General features: G+C 43.5%; 1 pseudogene; it reads left to right on the top strand.

Annotated features, from left to right (window-relative positions):
- The first annotated feature begins 5558 nt into the window (after positions 1-5558).
- On the top strand, positions 5559-5682 carry LOC120099024 (small nucleolar RNA SNORA17; annotated as a pseudogene).
- The last annotated feature ends 666 nt before the right edge of the window (positions 5683-6348 follow it).

The following is a 6348-nucleotide window of genomic DNA, read 5'->3' as shown; positions in this document are numbered from 1 at the left end:
CAGCACCATTTGCTGAAAATGCTATCTTTTTTCCATTGGATGGTTTTGGCTCCTTTGTCAAAAATCAAGTGACCATAGGTGTGTGGGTTCATTTCTGGGTCTTCAATTCTATTCCATTGGTCTATCTGTCTGTCTCTGTACCAATACCATGCAGTTTTTATCACTATTGCTCTGTAATACTGCTTGAGTTCAGGGATAGTGATTCCCCCTGAAGTCCTTTTATTGTTGAGGATAGCTTTAGCTATCCTGGGTTTTTTGTTATTTCAGATGAATTTGCAAATTGTTCTGTCTAACTCTTTGAAGAATTGGATTGGTATTTTGATGGGGATTGCATTGAATCTGTAGATTGCTTTTGGTAAAATGGCCATTTTTACTATATTAATCCTGCCAATCCATGAGCATGGGAGATCTTTCCATCTTCTGAGGTCTTCTTCAATTTCTTTCCTCAGTGTCTTGAAGTTCTTATTGTACAGATCTTTTACTTGCTTGGTTAAAATCACACCGAGGTACTTTATATTATTTGGGTCTATTATGAAGGGTGTCGTTTCCCTAATTTCTTTCTCGGCTTGTTTCTCTTTTGTATAGAGTAAGGCAACTGATTTATTTGAGTTAATTTTATACCCAGCCACTTTGCTGAAGTTGTTTATCAGCTTTAGTAGTTCTCTGGTGGAGCTTTTGGGATCACTTAAATATACTATCATGTCATCTGCAAATAGTGATATTTTGACCTCTTCTTTTCCGATCTGTATCCCTTTGATCTCCTTTTGTTGTCTGATTGCTCTGGCTAGAACTTCAAGAACTATATTGAATAAGTAGGGAGAGAGTGGGCAGCCTTGTCTAGTCCCTGATTTTAGTGGGATTGCTTCAAGTTTCTCTCCATTTAGTTTAATGTTAGCAACTGGTTTGCTGTATATGGCTTTTACTATGTTTAGGTATGGGCCTTGAATTCCTATTCTTTCCAGGACTTTTATCATGAAGGGGTGTTGAATTTTGTCAAATGCTTTCTCAGCATCTAATGAAATGATCATGTGGTTCTGTTCTTTCAGTTTGTTTATATAATGGATCACGTTGATGGTTTTCCGTATATTAAACCATCCCTGCATGCCTGGGATGAAGCCTACTTGATCATGGTGGATGATTGTTTTGATGTGCTCTTGAATTCGGTTTGCCAGAATTTTATTGAGTATTTTTGCGTCGACATTCATAAGGGAAATTGGTCTGAAGTTCTCTTTCTTTGTTGTGTCTTTGTGTGGTTTAGGTATAAGAGTAATTGTGGCTTCATAGAAGGAATTCGGTAGGGCTCCATCTGTTTCAATTTTGTGGAATAGTTTGGATAATATTGGTATGAGGTCTTCTATGAAGGTTTGATAGAATTCTGCACTAAACCCGTCTGGACCTGGGCTCTTTTTGGTTGGGAGACCTTTAATGACTGCTTCTATTTCCTTAGGAGTTATGGGGTTGTTTAACTTGTTTATCTGTTCCTGATTTAACTTCGATACCTGGTATCTGTCTAGGAAATTGTCCATTTCCTGAAGATTTTCAAATTTTGTTGAATATAGGTTTTTATAGTAAGATCTGATGATTTTTTGAATTTCCTCTGAATCTGTTGTTATGTCTCCCTTTTCATTTCTGATTTTGTTAATTTGGACGCACTCTCTGTGTCCTCTCGTTAGTCTGGCTAAGGGTTTATCTATCTTGTTGATTTTCTCAAAGAACCAACTCTTGGTTCTGTTGATTCTTTCTATGGTCCTTTTTGTTTCTACTTGGTTGATTTCAGCTCTGAGTTTGATTATTTCCTGCCTTCTACTCCTCCTGGGTGTATTTGCTTCTTTTTGTTCTAGAGCTTTTAGGTGTGCTGTCAAGCTGCTGACATATGCTCTTTCCTGTTTCTTTCTGCAGGCACTCAGCGCTATGAATTTTCCTCTTAGCACAGCTTTCATTGTGTCCCATAAGTTTGAGTATGTTGTATCTTCATTTTCATTAAATTCTAAAAAGTTTTTAATTTCTTTCTTTATTTCTTCCTTGACCAGGTTATCATTGAGTAGAGCATTGTTCAATTTCCACGTATATGTGGGCATTCTTCCCTTATTGTTTTTGAAGACCAGTTTTAGGCCGTGGTGGTCCGATAGCACGCATGGGATTATTTCTATCTTTCTGTACCTGTTGAGGCCCGTTTTTTGACCAATTATTTGGTCAATTTTGGAGAAAGTACCATGAGGAGCTGAGAAGAAGGTATATCCTTTTGCTTTAGGATAGAATGTTCTATAAATATCCGTTAAGTCCATTTGGCTCATGACTTCTCTTAGTCTGTCGACATCACTGTTTAATTTCTGTTTCCTTGATCTGTCCATTGATGAGAGTGGGGTGTTGAAATCTCCCACTATTATTGTGTGGTGCAATGTGTGTTTTGAGCTTTAGTAAGGTTTCTTTTACGTATGTAGGTGCCCTTGTATTTGGGGCATAGATATTTAGGATTGAGAGTTCATCTTGGTGGATTTTTCCTTTGATGAATATGAAGTGTCCTTCCTTATCTTTTTTGATGACTTTTAGTTGGAAATTGATTTTATTTGATATTAGAATGGCTACTCCAGCTTGCTTCTTCTGACCATTTGCTTGGAAAGTTGTTTTCCAGCCTTTCACTCTGAGGTAGTGTCTGTCTTTGTCTCTGAGGTGTGTTTCCTGTAGGCAGCAGAATGCAGGGTCCTCGTTGTGTATCCAGTTTGTTAATCTATGTCTTTTTATTGGGGAGTTGAGGCCATTGATATTGAGAGATATTAAGGAATAGTGATTATTGTTTCCCTTTATATTCATATTTGGATGTGAGGTTATGTTTGTGTGCTTTCATTCTCTTTGTTTTGTTGCCAAGACGATTAGTTTCTTGCTTCTTCTAGGGTATAGCTTGCCTCCTTATGTTGGGCTTTACCATTTATTATCCTTTGTAGTGCTGGATTTGTAGAAAGATATTGTGTAAATTTGGTTTTGTCATGGAATATCTTGGTTTCTCCATCAATGTTAATTGAGAGTTTTGCTGGATACAGTAACCTGGGCTGGCATTTGTGTTCTCTTAGGGTCTGTATGACATCAGTCCAGGATCTTCTGGCCTTCATAGTTTCTGGCGAGAAGTCTGGTGTGATTCTGATAGGTCTCCCTTTATATGTTACTTGACCTTTTTCCCTTACTGCTTTTAATATTCTTTCTTTATTTTGTGCGTTTGGTGTTTTGACAATTATGTGACGGGAGGTGTTTCTTTTCTGGTCCAATCTATTTGGAGTTCTGTAGGCTTCTTGTATGCCTATGGGTATCTCTTTTTTTAGGTTAGGGAAGTTTTCTTCTATGATTTTGTTGAAGATATTTACTGGTCCTTTGAGCTGGGAGTCTTCACTCTCTTCTATACCTATTATCCTTAGGTTTGATCTTCTCATTGAGTCCTGGATTTCCTGTATGTTTTGGTCCAGTAGCTTTTTCCGCTTTACATTATCTTTGACAGTTGAGTCAATGATTTCTATGGAATCTTCTGCTCCTGAGATTCTCTCTTCCATCTCCTGTATTCTGTTGGTGAAGCTTGTATCTACAGCTCCTTGTCTCTTCTTTTGGTTTTCTATATCCAGGGTTATTTCCATGTGTTCTTTCTTGATTGCTTCTATTTCCATTTTTAATTCCTTCAACTGTTTGATTGTGTTTTCCTGGAATTCTTTCAGGGATTTTTGCGATTCCTCTCTGTAGGCTTCTACTTGTTTATTAATGTTTTCCTGTGTTTCCCTAAGTGTGTTCATGTCTTTCTTGAAGTCCTCCAGCATCATGATCAAATATGATTTTGAAACTAGATCTTGCTTTTCTGGTGTGTTTGGATATTCCATGTTTGTTTTGGTAGGAGAATTAGGCTCCGATGATGGCATGTAGTCTTGGTTTCTGTTGCTTGTGTTCCTGCGCTTGCCTCTCGCCATCAGATTATCTCTAGTGTTACTTTGTTCTGCTATTTCTGACAGTGGCTAGACTGTCCTATAAGCCTGTGTGTCAGGAGTGCTGTAGACCTGTTTTCCTCTCTTTCAGCCTGTTATGGTGACAGAGTGTTCTGCTTTCGGGCGTGTAGTTTTTCCTCTCTACAGGTCTTCAGCTGTTCCTGTGGGCCTGTGTCTTGAGTTCACCAGGCAGCTTTCTCGCAGCAGAAAATTTGGTCTTACCTGTGGTCCCGAGGCTCAAGTTCGCTCGTGGGGTGCTGCCCAGGGGCTCTCTGCAGCGGCAGCAACCAGGAAGACCTGTGCCGCCCCTTCCGGGAGCTTCAGTGCACCAGGGTTCCAGATGGTCTTTGGCTTTTTCCTCTGGCGTCCGAGATGTGTGTGCAGGGAGCAGTCTCTTCTGGTTTCCCAGGCTTGTCTGCCTCTCTGAAGGTTTAGCTCTCCCTCCCACGGGATTTGGGTGCAGAGAACTGTTTATCCGGTCTGTTTCCTTCAGGTTCCAGCGGTGTCTCAGGCAGGTGTCTTGCTGCTCCTGGGCCCTCCCCCACGGGAGCCCAGAGGCCTTATACAGTTTCCTCTTGGGCCAGGGATGTGGGCAGGGGTGAGCAGTGTTGGTGGTCTCTTCCGCTCTGCAGCCTCAGGAGTGCCCACCTGACCAGGCGGTTGGGTCTCTCTCTCACCGGGTCTGGGAGCAGAGAGCGGCTGCGGGCCGGGATCCTCGGGTGTGGGACTTCCGGTAAACACAGAACGTGCCCGGTCCTAGAGAAATTCTGCTTCCGTGTGTCCCAAGCTCATCAGGCAGCTTTCTTGCAGCAGAAAATTTGGTCTTACCTGTGGTCCCGAGGCTCAGGTTCGCTCGTGGGGTGCTGCCCAGGGGCTCTCTGCAGCGTCAGCAACCAGGAAGACCTGTACCCTTCACTCCTTCTTTAAAAGGGGAACAAGAATACCCTTGGCAGGGAATAGAGAGGCAAAGATTAAAACAGAGGCAGAAGGAACTCCCATTCAGAGCCTGCCCCACATGTGGCCCATACATATACAGCCACCCAATTAGACAAGATGGATGAAGCAAAGAAGTGTAGGCTGACAGGAACCGGATGTAGATCTCTCCTGAGAGACACAGCCAGAATACAGCAAATACATAGGCGAATGCCAGCAGCAAACCACTGAACTGAGAATAGGACCCCCGTTGAAGGAATCAGAGAAAGAACTGGAAGAGCTTGAAGGGGCTCGAGACCCCATATATACAACAATGCCAAGCAACCAGAGCTTCCAGGGACTAAGCCACTACCCAAAGACTATACATGGACTGATCCTGGGCTCCAACCTCATAGGTAGCAATGAATATCCTAGTAAGAGCAGCAGTGGAAGGGGAAGCCCTTGGTCCTGCTAAGACTGAACCCCCAGTGAACGTGATTGTTGGGGGGAGGGCTGTAATGGGGGGGAGGATGGGGTGGGAAACACCCATAGAGAAGGGGATGTCTAGGGGCTAGGGGGATGTTGGCCCGGAAACCGGGAAAGGAAATAACATTCGAAATGCAAATAAGAAATACTCAAGCTAATAAAGAAAAAAGGAAAAAAATAGAATTAAAATATACAATGATTCCTGTTCCTGAAAGCTTTGCAGGTATGGCTGCTGTTTGACATGTGTGTCAGTAGATGGCAGAGGGGAGAGGGGCTGCGTCTATGCTCAGCGTTCTGACCTATGAATGATAAGTGGCCTAACACCCAATGAAAAAGGTGAGCCCGAGATGACCACCAGTCTAGTGCCATGGTGCATGAACTGGGAGCTAGCCTGAGATGACCATCAGTTGAGCACTGAAGAGTCCTGGGGCAGGGGAGACCATGCCTGTGGTGACCCCTTTCTGGTGTCATAATGCATGAGCGGGGCATAGCACTCTGAAGACAACTTTTGAGATGACCTCAGACACTTGGAGACCCTCGGGTCTACTAAAAGGAACAAGGAGTGGCGGGAGAAATGGAAGAGAAAGAAAAAGAGAAACAGAAGGGTGTGGGCACAGTGAAGAGAGGCAGAGCTAGAGACTCGAGGGTCTGAAGAACAGACTGATTTGAGTAGCCAGTGATGCTACCTTGGACCATGGTGAGGTCTTTGTCTGTGCTGCCACTGGGGCTCATGTCTGGATTAATGGCCCTGCAGCAAGGCCAGGTAGATATCTCTAGTCTAGGCTGCCACCCAAAGCCATGTTGATGTCTTAGGGCTGTGCAAAGCTGGCCCCGCCTCTCGTTTGGGCATCATGGGAGAGCTGGCCCCGCCTCTCATTTGGGCATCATGGGAGAGCTGGCCCTGGGAGCATGAAAGCAGGAGAGCGGCGGTCCTCAGGAAATTGGCTAGCATATTGCAGGAGTTGAGGTGAGCTTGCCCCTGGGGATAAAA

Source organism: Rattus norvegicus, chromosome 20 (assembly GCF_036323735.1).
Source record: "Rattus norvegicus strain BN/NHsdMcwi chromosome 20, GRCr8, whole genome shotgun sequence".
Taxonomy (NCBI): Eukaryota; Metazoa; Chordata; class Mammalia; order Rodentia; family Muridae; genus Rattus; species Rattus norvegicus.
The sequence above is the reverse complement of the archived record's forward strand: the minus strand, read 5'-3'. Positions and strand labels throughout refer to the sequence as shown.